Source organism: Peromyscus eremicus, chromosome 6, assembly GCF_949786415.1.
Source record: "Peromyscus eremicus chromosome 6, PerEre_H2_v1, whole genome shotgun sequence".
NCBI classification, from domain to species: domain Eukaryota; kingdom Metazoa; phylum Chordata; class Mammalia; order Rodentia; family Cricetidae; genus Peromyscus; species Peromyscus eremicus.
In genome coordinates this window covers 55,186,185-55,199,058 of record NC_081421.1, presented here as the reverse complement: position 1 = coordinate 55,199,058, position 12,874 = coordinate 55,186,185, and the positions used below count along the sequence as shown (strand labels likewise).

Sequence of the window (12,874 nt, the reverse complement as noted above, 5' to 3'; positions counted from 1 at the left end):
TCAAAGTTTATAAAGTGTAGAAAAAAATAAGTGAGAACTTTCCCACCATATTTGACAAAACTGTAATGAGAACATATGCATTAAAAGTAAATTGGTTTAGTGCAAATCAAGAGAAAAATAGATTCAAATAATCTGTTTTGATTTAATAAGATATTAACCAAGAAGGTAAGACATATGACAATACAAGTCTGCAGAGATTTATGAATAAGATGTTCATGCTTATAGTTCTGGTTATACTAAATGATTACTATATGACTTCAAATGATCACAAAATTCTTCTCTCACAATTCAGTTAATTGTTTTATGAATATAAATTTGTTAATCCACAATGCTAAATTGTGTATTTAGCAACTAAAGTAAATTTTATTAGATCTGAGTATTTATCTTTAAATCTAGAACATAAATTTGACATTTAGGATATATGAAAAAGTTAGAAAGAAAGGAAATCATTTAAAAGCATGAGAGGAAAAAAACTGTACAAACTCAACTTAGTGGTTACCTTCTCCTTTTGGATCCAGAAAATGTAGATGTGCATGAGCCACTGAGCATTAGAGAATAGAAAGTGCTCCCCTCAAACACCATCTTTGTGTATGGTGTTTTGTGTGCATGCCTAAGTGCACGTAGACCATGTGGGTTTGTACGTGTGTGTGTGTGTGTGTGTGTGTGTGTGTGTGTGTGTGAGCATTCATCTACAAATACACATTTATAATTTGACCATCATTTAGTGATGACTATAGGTTTCAGAGGTACAGTCACTACTGAAGGGACAGAGGCACAGCTCTACAGTGTCACCCTAGAAGGCCTAAAGAGTTCCTTTAATCTTTTAAGGATCTTGATTCACGCCAAACTGGGGTCTACAGCTTTAAAGTAGAAGAAAAACTTAAGATTAGCCAGTATGAAGCAGAATTGGAGATTTTATTAAAGATATTTTAATGAAGACTTAGGTGCAAAGGTTATAAGAAAGAGGAGGCTCTTAGGAAAAGAAAGCAAAACATTCCCATGTATGAATATGTGTTTCTCTGAGCTTTAGAGAATAGAAATTCAAGGATGAATCAGGAAATACACAACACACATGAATGTGAATATGGGATCCCCAAAGAAGTGTCTCAATTAATACTCTAAGCATATATATAATTTTGGTGGTTCTCAAATTGCTGTTTAAAAGCTTGCTAGGAAACTCTTATTCTGCCTCTTCCTCTCATGCTTTTAAATGATTTCCTTTTTTTCTAACTTTTTCATGTGTCCTTAACAAAACTCTCATTTTGTTAAGTGAGATTATAGTGTATCTTGTTTGGAATTATAATCTGATAAGGTAAAACCATGAGTCAACATGGTTGCCTAGGAGTTTAGTACATGAACTTGCTGTAAATGAATCTTCTGATCAGATTCCTAGAAAATCAAAGGTTTACAGGTGGCCAGAGTAAAGGGTTTTGAGCTCTTGTTAGTTGTGCTGAAATTCTTGTCTCTTTCCTGGCAAACACTTCAGCCAGCCTCTAGGAGTTCTTTCCCTTATCATGTCCTCAGAACTTTCTTTATCTACTCTCCTTCAGTGTAACTGTGGTGGTTTGTGTCCCCATGTATTGGATTGATAATCTCACTTCATCTGATGCCATTTAGAAAAGGAGATGAGGGGAAAATGTTGACAACAAAGAGAAACACTGATGCAGCTAAGGAAGTGAGGGCAAGACTAGATTTTTTTCACTTGGAAGATTAAGCCCAAGGCAACTGAGTGACCTATCATAATTGGGATTCTCCAATCATCCTGGCTTCAGATGCCTTTCTGAGAGATAGTCATTTAATTTCCCTGTTTGAACTTGAAAGACAATCATCAATTATTACATAAAACACTAAAGTTAATGCTCTGAAAGTTTAAATAACATGGCCAAGGCATCAAAGTCAATGAGAATTGCAGTAGCATCTACTGCAGGCCACGGGGGCCTGGAACAGTCCTTGCCATCATTGCAAGTTCCCCAGCTCATGATAATTTCAATTTGTTTTCCCTCTTCTTAGCAGCCAGCTGCACAAGCTCAAGTATTTCATTGTTTAACAAGTATATTTTATCTTATATATTAAATCAAGCTTTACTAGAAATTTTATTTTATGAAAGAAAGTTATAGATAGCTTTGTTATTGTTTAAATTTAAATATATCTATCAAATCTCATTTATTTAAAAATAATTTATCTTTGGTGTCTATGAGATTTCTACTTTTTTCCTTACATTGTAGACTGAATGGCATGATTTTGGTCTTACTTTTATAAATGTGTAAAAGATTAATAAAATGAGGGCCCCTCGATGTCTTAAAAATGCATTCACTCTTTTAAATTTTATAATACCTTTCTTCTTTTTATTAGTGTCTGGATTTCCCCAATGACAGTGGCTCCCTAAGAAACTCTATTCATAAAGAATTTGATAGAATTCAGTTTGTGAGTATAGGCTTTTTTCACAGTGGAAAAGATGCTCTTACAGTTGTCTAACTTTTCACTGTATGTGTGAAAGCAGGTCAGAGCTGTCCCTACTAGAGACTCCCTCAATCGGCTCTGTTGAGGTTAGATTTCACTCCTTAATGTTGACTATGGTCCTGCACACACTTGATGCTCTTGTTTTCCTCATGGAGAAATGTTCACACATATTTGGATGCAGAGGATTAACATTCCTCTCCTCTTCTGCCTTCTGCCATTTGTAAACTTTGGCAAGTGTTCCTTGTGATGAGTCTCTCAGTGACACCTGGAGACTCTGATGCTCCAACAGGCAGGAGGCCATTAGCTCCGAGGTGTTGGCTCACGCTGAGAACACAGCACCCGGCAGCCTCCGCAGCCTGTGCTTTCAGGTTTCCTTCTGGTGTGGAAGGCAAGGTGTTCAATTTGTGCCACAAATTTTGAGTATTTGAAGTGTGGTAGAGTTGAATCATACTTTTGTTTTTATTCTTAAGACAATGTAAACATGATTTGTCATTTTCTCATTCACTTATTCAGGAGTCTTGAATGTTTTCTGACGGCCTAATCTAGACAATTTTCTGTGCTGAAACTTAAGAGCAGAAAAGATAAATATAGAGTCCTTAACTTCATTATGTAATCTGGTGGGAAAGACACACAAATAAATGATAAGATCATGACACCTGACACACACAGTTAAGGTAGAAGGTTTCCTATGGTGCTGTGAAGTAACCATGACAATGGAACCAGATCAGAGGCCAACAAAGGTTGCAGAAGGGAAGTAAAGCCTTCAAGTTAATCTTGCCTGATGAGTAAGAGGAGTCTGCAGTTTAGAAGGGAGGTAATGTGTGGGCAACAGGAAAGACTGGGAATTCAGTTGATAGGTTGAACAAACACAATGTTTATTACTGAGCCTAAAGTTGCTTTTATGTTGTTCATATATTTTTTTAAATGAGCTGTTTTAGAAATATAGTTTTGCTTTTGCACACAAAAGAATTCTCTGAATGTTTGCAAAAGGAATACTGGAGTCACTTAAATGGGAAGTAACCATTGCTACTGGTTAAGAATAGTAGCTTATTATATTTTATTCTTAATATGAACACCCTTTGATACTGAAAATAATGTCTCTTGGGACCATGATTTTTGTTTTCTCCAAAATAAATACCCACAGATTAAGGAATACTCAAGAACTATACCCTCATAGGGCAATCATCTTTTAGTTGCTTTGTAATAGACTTTTGTATTTCACTGCATTTGACTTTTACAATAAACACGTGAAGTTGAGGTTATATTGTGAAGAATGATTTCAGGAAAAGACTGACCCCTATCAAGCAGCAAGTCTTCCAGGCTCCAGTCTGGCATGTAAGAAGCTTTGCAAACATAGCTCCATCAAAACAATAAGGACGAATCTGAACAGACTGTGAAATAAAATCCTCTCTTTATATGTCAATAGCTGAGGTGGCAGGTAAATATCCCACAAATGGAGAGAGACACAGGCAAATACTGAGAACCACAATCTTTAAGAGTAGAAATCAATGAGTAGAAGACTCTATGTGAAAAGGAAATTGTAATTGTCTGATTGCTGGAGGCTCAGATGGGAAAACATTTGGGTAAAAAAATAATGAAGCCAGTTATCACCTTCCCTATCAGGAACTCAATAGATATTATATAAAAATCTGCTTTGTTCTAGCAATGGGAAGGGAAGAGTCACCATACTTTTTCCTTAACCAAAGAGTGTTTTCAAGAGGAAATATCATACCAGAGCACAGCTTAATCTGTTGATATTTTCTCAGAGTCCAACTGTCCTGGGGAAAAAGGAACAACCATCATCAACAACCTCTGGCTCCTTTCTCTCCTAAGACTAAGAAAGTAAACTTGAAAGATGTTTATGGAGTTCAGAGTTGAAAGGACTTGAATTCATTGTAAATTTCGCAAACATTAAGACAACCACTACACAGGCAGAGATGTAAAGAAAGTGGTATACCGTTGTCCAAATGGGAGGAAGAATATCATCAAAGTGGTTAGTAGAACTACAGGTGACGGGGCTATACATGGCAGGAAGAAGCCAAAAATCCAGAACAAGGAGCCAACAAAAATCAGTAACAAATTTGCTATTTTAACTATGTGCATAATCAGCTTCATTATCAGTAATCTTAATGTCACTGAAAAAGTATTGTCAAAGCAGATAATAAAAGAGAAACCAAACTCTATTCTGTCTGAAAGAGAACCACATTAAATATAAATGCACCCACAGAAATGTCCGTAGATAGTGAAAGACACAGCATAGTGTGGTAAGCAAAGAAAGAAGCAAGCCATATTAATGTCAGAAAGAGACAAGTGTAGATCAAAGAGTCTTTTCAGGTACTTATATGTGTATTACATAATGTTATAGGCATCAATTCTTCAAGAAAATACAATACTTCGGTGCCGGGTAGATTTTTTTTTTCAAGTTAATATAAGCTCAGGTCATCTGGGAGGAGTGAACCTCTGTTGAGAAATTGTCTTGATCAGATTGGCCTGTAGACAAGCCTGTGGGGCATTTTCTCTCTTGATGGTTGTGGGAGTGCCATCCTTTGGTGGGTGGTACTGGAAGGTATAAGAAAGCAGGCTGGGCAAGTATGAGAAAGAAGCAAACCCATGAGTAGCAGTTCTCCATGATCTCTGACTTGGAACTTGATGGTGAACTATAAGCTTAAATAAACCCTTTCCTTCCCATTTTGCTTCTGGTGATAACTTTATCATTGCAATAGGAAGGAAACCAGAAGGAAAGTTCATCAATCTAATACTTATTGCAAAAGAAGGAAGATGTTCGGATATTTAATCCATTATATGAGGTCAGCATTCCTTAATTCAAACACAGTCAAATAGATGACAAGAAAAGACCAAGTCTCATTAACATAGCTGCAATGATGCAGAAGAACACTTGCATACGAATCCAAAAATTTACAAGCATTTAAACAATAACAGAGTGGTAGAGAAATCCGTTCACCATCAGGAAACAAACTGCCACAATTCATCATATCATTAAGCTGCAGAAGAACTAGTCATATAAATAAAGAAAGACAAAATTCAACACTCATTTATCACAAAACTCTTAAGTTCAGGTGAGAGAGGAACCTGTGTTTACTCTTTGTCTAGTTGACAAAGAGTAAACACAGAGCACTGAAGCAGAAATTACAACAGAAGAGATTTCTCACTAAAGCCAGGTACCAGCAAGGATGTCTTCACTAAGTACTGTTCAACATCCTCATGAAAGTTCAACCTAATAAAGCCAGACAATAAGAAGTCTACAGGAGCAGAAATGAAAATGTGTTTGCATATGACATGATTATCTGAACATAGTACCTGAAAAAATTGTCTGAAAGTCTTGGAACAGATAAATGATGATAAAATGTTCCAGCATAGCACATTAAATTGTTTAATGCCGAGAAGAAAGAATTAGGAGGAATAAGTGAAGTTTGTAGTTAAAATTAAAGTACCTCTCAAAATTAAATCTATGCACAAATCTAACACAATTTTGTGATATGGATATGGGGAAAATTATTAAAGTTTTGGTAATATAAATCATAGAACAACCAAATGACTAAGCAAAGAGCCACATTTGTTAAAAGATATCGACTCGATATTATTCTTCCCATCTTGACCTGCAGATTTAATATAATTCCATTCAAATTCTTACCAAGTTATTTCCCATGTATTGACAAAATGATTCTAAAGATTTTATAGAGAGACAGGAAATCAGAATTGCCTCCAAATTATTAAATAACTCAGATAGTCAGGGATGCATCAGCCTGACTTCTGGACATTCTCTAAAGCGACGGTAAAATATTTCATCTAGCATTGGAAAAAAAGTGGATGAATGCATTAATGGAATAAACTGGAGGGACCAGAAGAGACTCACAGAACATAATCAATCTTGAAAAAATATACGTGTATGTGTCTGCTTCTGTTTGTCAGTTATATGGAGACCATGTATGCAATCACTATCAGAGACCTGAAGATGGCATGGAAGCCTCTAGAACTGGAGTTACAGGCATTGTGACATGCCTGGTCGTGCTCTAGGAACTGAATCTGGGTCCTTTGCTTCACATTTCCATTTTTTACATTGCTAGGGGCCTGCACTAGGTATGTGAAGCAGTTTGCTTTACATGAAGTCCAGCATGCCCCTAATCTTTTAGTTTATTTGTTTGTTTTTCTCTAACTCCTTTTTGAGAACTGCATAGCTCATCTTTTTGTATCTTCCTTTAACTGTTGGAAAGACACAAGCTGACACTTCTTGCAAACTACTTCAAAATGTTCTTAGCTAGAGTCACAGGTTTCCTACGTATATTTTCAATCTTCCAATTTACAGCACGTGGCTTTGCATCTTTTTGGTGGCCGATAGCAATTTTCTAGTGTCTTCCTGGTCTCTCTTAACTATTTATCACTCTCCAGATCTTCTTGGCAGCTGCTATGACAAATTCTCATCTCCTATCTGTTGTTTGGTGGGGTTGGAGGCCAGTACCCAATAATTATGATCTATGATCACGTGATGAAGCCCAGAGCCTATGTGGAAAGAAAGCAGGCACCAGATGGATCCTGAAAGTGTAACCACCCACCCAAACACCTAAGTCAATGAGTACTTACTTTCATCTTACAGTGTAAAAAGTAGGAACCTTAAATGAAAATTCTACATAGAAATATACTCACACGTAAGTCAGGCAGTGGTGAGGGGTAAGAAGGATTGGGAGGTAAGAGTTGAATAGTACAAGAGAATGGCAATGGGGTTTACAAGGGCCTAGTAGACATTGGTAGAAGCTTGATAAAGAGGTGCTGCAAACAGGAAAGAAGCAATGAGAGACAATTATTGCTTGAATCTTCATCTGAGAAGGTAACAAGACATGACTTCATTCTGTGCACTGAGAAGGTGACAAGACAGGGCTTCATTCTGTGCAGAAACTTTGGTTCGGTAGGCTCTACTTCAACAGGAAAATACATTGCTGAATATTTACAAGAACCCAAAAATAGCCATTAGCCCTACCCCCATATGCCTGTGTAGGAACACCATTTAGGCTATTTCTGGCAAAGCTCACCAACCACTATTAGTGGCCTGGGCCCAAAAAAACACTACTGAGCTGGCACTCTAATGAAATTGAACTCATTTCACAAAAAAGATAATAAGGCAAAGTAGGTCACCAGTGTTGTTCATTTGCATGTGTATTTGCTTACATGCATTTAAAATGTCCTCAATTACAATCTCAGATATCTAAAAAATACTGCTGAAAAATATTTTATATAAAGTGTTAGATATTAAGTATGGCATAGTGGTACACTCAGGAGGCTGAGCCAGAAAGGTAGGAGGTTCCAAGTCAGCCCTGCTTAACATTGCAATGCCTTCACTCTAGAAAACTAGAGCTCATTGGTAAAGCACTTTCCTTTCCTCCAAATGGCCCTAGACTTGATTACCAGAACACATACACACAAGTATTACATTGGCTTTTTTAAAATTGTGAGGTATTAGATCGTGGGGTTAGCTACATTTAGACTTACTTTCCCCCATGTATTTAAATTCTTTCTTAAGCTTTTCCATTTACAGCATCTTTCAAAAACGTCTCTCAATTTATATTGTCAGGGCCACTCACAGTGCCTGCTGTTTAAATTTCTGTAGAAGTTGTTGACCAAAGTTCATAAAATGAAGATTGGGCTCATCTGACTTTGCCAACCAATGTGTAAACTTGGGTATGAGAGAAGATATAGACTCCCCTTTCTTCACCAGAATTAAATCTGCTTACTGAATGATCTAGACTCTAGAGCCTAAAAATTTAAGTTTACAATGAATATGAAGAATACCAAAGAAATTATTTTGACATGGTATTTTGAAGTACTATTGTTAATATTTCAAATATATCAATACTTAAGTTAATTAAATGAAACTCATAATGAGCTGTAACAACTTATTTGGTGCACAGCCCCATCTGAATTAAGAAAATTGTATATTAAGGAGTGTCTACTACTCTTTGCCAGTTTGATTGAATGTAGAAATAAAACTTAGGAGTGTTTTTACTTAACTGTATTTGAGAATTCCCTATTCTCTGACTTTTACATCATATGTATAAACTATTTCATTATAGCTTCCCCTTTTAATCTTTGATTTTAGAAGTTTTTTAAATTATTTTTTGACAGAGAGAAAGGACCTCAATTTGTAACTCAGTCTGGCCTGAAACTCATTATGCAACACGGGCTAGCCACAAACTCACTCAACCCTCCTGCCTCAGCATCTTTAAGTGATGGAATCTAGGTATGATCCACCATGTCCAGCTATAATTAATACTATTTTTAATCAAATTAACTAAAATCCACCATATTCATCTTTAAAATATAAATAAAATGTACTTATTTCCTTATGATTTTATTTCAAAATAGAGATACTACATATCACTTTTTTAAAAAAAAATATATAAAGGTTTGGACTTGCCAAATAATCTTGTAAAGTATTTTCTAATCTTGGACAATTTTAGAAAGCTATTTATTTATTTATTTATTATCAATTCTGCCTTGCTTAGGAATAAATCTAGGGCCTCAGACACACTAGACAAATGCTTGAGGAGCTCTGAGCTATCTGCCCAGTCATGGAGAAGCTTTTAAAAGAAAATATGAGCATAGTACATATATATCTAGTAGAAACCAGAACATTCTGAAGAAAAATAGATCTCAGCTCCCTCAAATAAAAGAACATGTGGGCAGGTATTGTTTTAAACATAGCATGTGGTGAACTTTGGGAGAAGTTATTCTGCAGGGGCACAAATTTGAGGTTTAGTTTGAAGCCTGAGGCTAGCCCCTGGACTTGCAGATGAAATCAACATTTGTTCCACTACATAGCAAGGTTGTCAGTTTACTGAGAACAGCTAAGGGTTTTTTAAGTAAGTCACATTAAATTTTTCCTTCCTAAACTTATTTTGAGTTATATTTTATATGCCATGGTTTCAATTCTCTATTGGCTTCTCGGTGACATGCTTCAAGTTGTTCACATGCTCTGAGTTCTAAAAACATTTTTTTAAATGCAGCAAACCTGTTTTGTATGCCTGCTTCAGACTTGGAGAACAAAAACAATTCTCAGGGCTCTGGGTTTCATTACTAGTACGAAAACTAGAAAATAAGCAGCAAGCAAGCAATATGAATAAGTCTTGAATGCCTAAGAGCTCAAATACCATATTTGTACTGCAATTTTCATTGTGCCTTAGCCATCCCCATCCATGCAGTTAATAAAGAGTGCCTATGTTTTTAAATTTTGTTTAAATAAATTGTCCATCCACTCAAGTAACTTTGTTTCCTCTCACTCAATAATGCATTCTTGAGTTCTCCTAGTGTTTTTATTTGTAGTTTTCAGCCATATACTCCACTGAACATTTCTGTGTTCTATTATTTTGGAGCATTTTCTTCTGAATTCAACTCTGAACATGCAAGAACTTCAGTGGAGAAGATTTGGGGAAAAGCATGTGATGGGTTTCTGTCAATAAAACCCATTTCAGTATGCTCTAAGAATCCCCAAAAGGTCTAATAAAAGTAGTAGTTATCCTTAAAATAGCATCAAGATTTTAGAAATTTTTAGGTATGTCACTATGACCAGTTATCAATTATCTTTTATTCCAGTATAAGCAGACTCTTTAAGTATGTTCCATGTGAATGAACATTGGACAGTGTTGAAAGAAGTGTTCAATAATTGACTCTCTGAATTGAAAAGAATCTTTAGTCATCTGATCATAGTTGCAGACACCCATAAGAACTAAACAAGAGCTCAAGCTACATCCAACTCATAATTTGGGGCAGCTATCTTTGAAACACTTTGCTTACCATTTTATTTTTAATCTTTTAAATTGTTTTTCCTTTAACTCAATTTTTTTAAAGAACTCAAGTGACCAACCAGTCTCTAGTAGAACATGTCTGTGGCACTGTGTCCTATTGGTCATAAATATATGAATATGTAGGTGTTTGAATTATGTAGGTGTTTGGATGACAGTATGTAGTCTGCTCCAATTCAATACTCGCTTTACCATATGGCATATTTCCTTTATGAAATTTGAAATGATGTAGTTTGTTCCTTATATTCAACTGTTTTGGTACCCAGAGTTTCTTGTGAATATTGACCTCACAACCTGCCTCAGGGCTTTATCCCAGCCCTTACCTCTTACATATTATGAGTGTTTCAGATTCCTGAAAATCCAGATGATACTTTGTTTTGTTTAATAACTCATCACTATCAGAAACAAGGGAGACTCGGAATTCAAACATTAGGTTGTTTCTATTGGTGATATTGGGAATTAGGACATTTTAGCATAATTCAACATTCTGTATTTGCACAAATAGTTGCATTTATTTTGACTATGTAATTTCTGGGGTGTCTTGTTGGGAAAACAAATGCCTTTTAATGTTAATTAGACTGAAGGTCATGGCATAATCACTGGAATGTTGAGAAAGAACTGAAGTAAAATTGAACCTTACAAATTTAGGAGTAGAATATTAAAAGCCCATTTGATGTCTTTAAAAAGTGTATTTGTTTTCGATATTTTCCATTCTCTACAACTTCATTGCTGACACAGGTGTGAAATAATAAAAAGCAAAATACAATTTTGTTGTGACCTCTTAGCAGGAGGCAGGTATACGATTTATATGGAATTGCTCTCATTATGAATGTTCAAAAACTGTAACAAAGGAAAATGCTCATGTTGAAAATTACTTAACAAAGTAATTTATTCCCATTAACATTTTCCAGAATAACCCTGACATCCCCAAATAAGAACTTACAATTGAGATTATTCGTACTTTGTATCTGATTTTGCTAAAAGAACAGCTTTTCTCATGAGAGTCTTAGTGCCTTTGTGTGATATGTTCATGCAAATCAAATCACATGACATTCTGCTACAGAAATTATAATGTTCATAAGACTCTGCTTAAGGATTTTATCTGACTATTGGATTTAATTATGCAGATTCTTGCTATGACCCACCCAATTTAGCCTGGGTGTAGATGCAGAGATAACAAAACATGTCCGTGAAATTTGAGTTTGTTTTTCCTTGCAGGGTGTGTTTCATTTAAAAACAAGGTGTGTAGCTAAAGTTTTCCTGCCTGGCCCACAGTCAGGACAAATCTCTCTCACCTGCCAGTCCCACTGCCCCTCAGACCCGACCAAGTAAACACAGAGACTTATATTGGTTACAAACTGTATGGCCGTGGCAGGCTTCTTGCTAACTGTTCTTACAGCTTAAATTAATCCATTTCTATTAATCTATACCTTGCCACATGGCTTGTGGTTTACCGGCATCTTCACATGCTGTTTGTCATCGTGGCGGCTGGCAGTGTCTCTCTGACTCAGCCTTCCACTTCCCAGCTTTATTCTCCTCCTTGTCCCGCCTATACTTTCTGTCTAGCCAATGGCCAATCAGTGTTTTATTTATTGACCAATCAGCAACACATTTGCCATACAGAACATCTACAGCAAAGGTGTGTTTTAGTTTTATTAATCACATATATAATTTCTATAATATCTCAGGACAAACTGTTGGCAGTCTGGTTAGTGTGGAAACATCCATTTAAAGGTGCATAGTCCTATGGCACCTTTGAGAAATGCCTGGGTCACAGTTCACATTGTGACTAGAGCTTGTCTTCTATATTTCTCTTCCTCCACATCAGGAGAAGGCCTCAGAGATGAGAGGGTGAGGTGAGGAAATCCTGCAGTCTAGGCTTATGGGAAATTTCACTCTGCTTTTCTTACTCAGTGGTCCCTGGTCTCCAGAGTGCTCTGCCCTTGTCTTTTCAGTCCAATATCAGCCAGCTGGTGAAAAGCTAAGCTTGTCTTTTTCTTGCTATCTATGGAGTCTCAATCAGAGCTGATGCTTCTGTTCCCCTCCACTTTGCTGCAGCAAGAGACCAAAATTCAAGGTTCTTGAAAGGCCCTACATATGTAATTAAGCTCATATGCAGCAAATAATAATTACCCTTTCCTAGAATTGACTTTTTGTGACTTGTGAGTGGGTGGGTGATCACAACAAAGGTGAAATCTACAAATCAAAAAAATCTGCTGGTAAAATTTCTAGCCAGGTTAGTTAGTGTCTCTGTGAGTATACCGGAGGGTTGTGCACTTGTGTTTGTGTGTTTGCATATGAGTGTCCGAGTGTGTGTGAGTATGTACGTATATAGACATAAGCACAAACAATAGGTCCACATTTTAAAAATATAGTTTGGTAAGCTTATGATCTCATAATGTCTCCTTGATTTAGGTTATCTATCACCTATCTCAGATTCATTTTGCCAATCTTTTGGAAGGTTTTCCACATGTTTTTATGTGACATTTTCTTGCTGTTTCCAAAATGCCTGGGATTAAATTCTATCATCATTATCATTTTCTGTGTTAACATGGGAAGTTTACTCAACCTCTTTGAGTGTTGATTGTTGGAAGTATTAAATT

General features: G+C 36.1%; 1 protein-coding gene across 3 annotated transcripts in view; it reads left to right on the top strand.

The window, feature by feature from the left end:
- Window positions 1-12,874, top strand: part of Gria2 (glutamate ionotropic receptor AMPA type subunit 2) — a 120,407-nt gene that overhangs the window by 37,049 nt on the left and 70,484 nt on the right. The gene's annotated exons all lie outside the window — the stretch shown is intronic.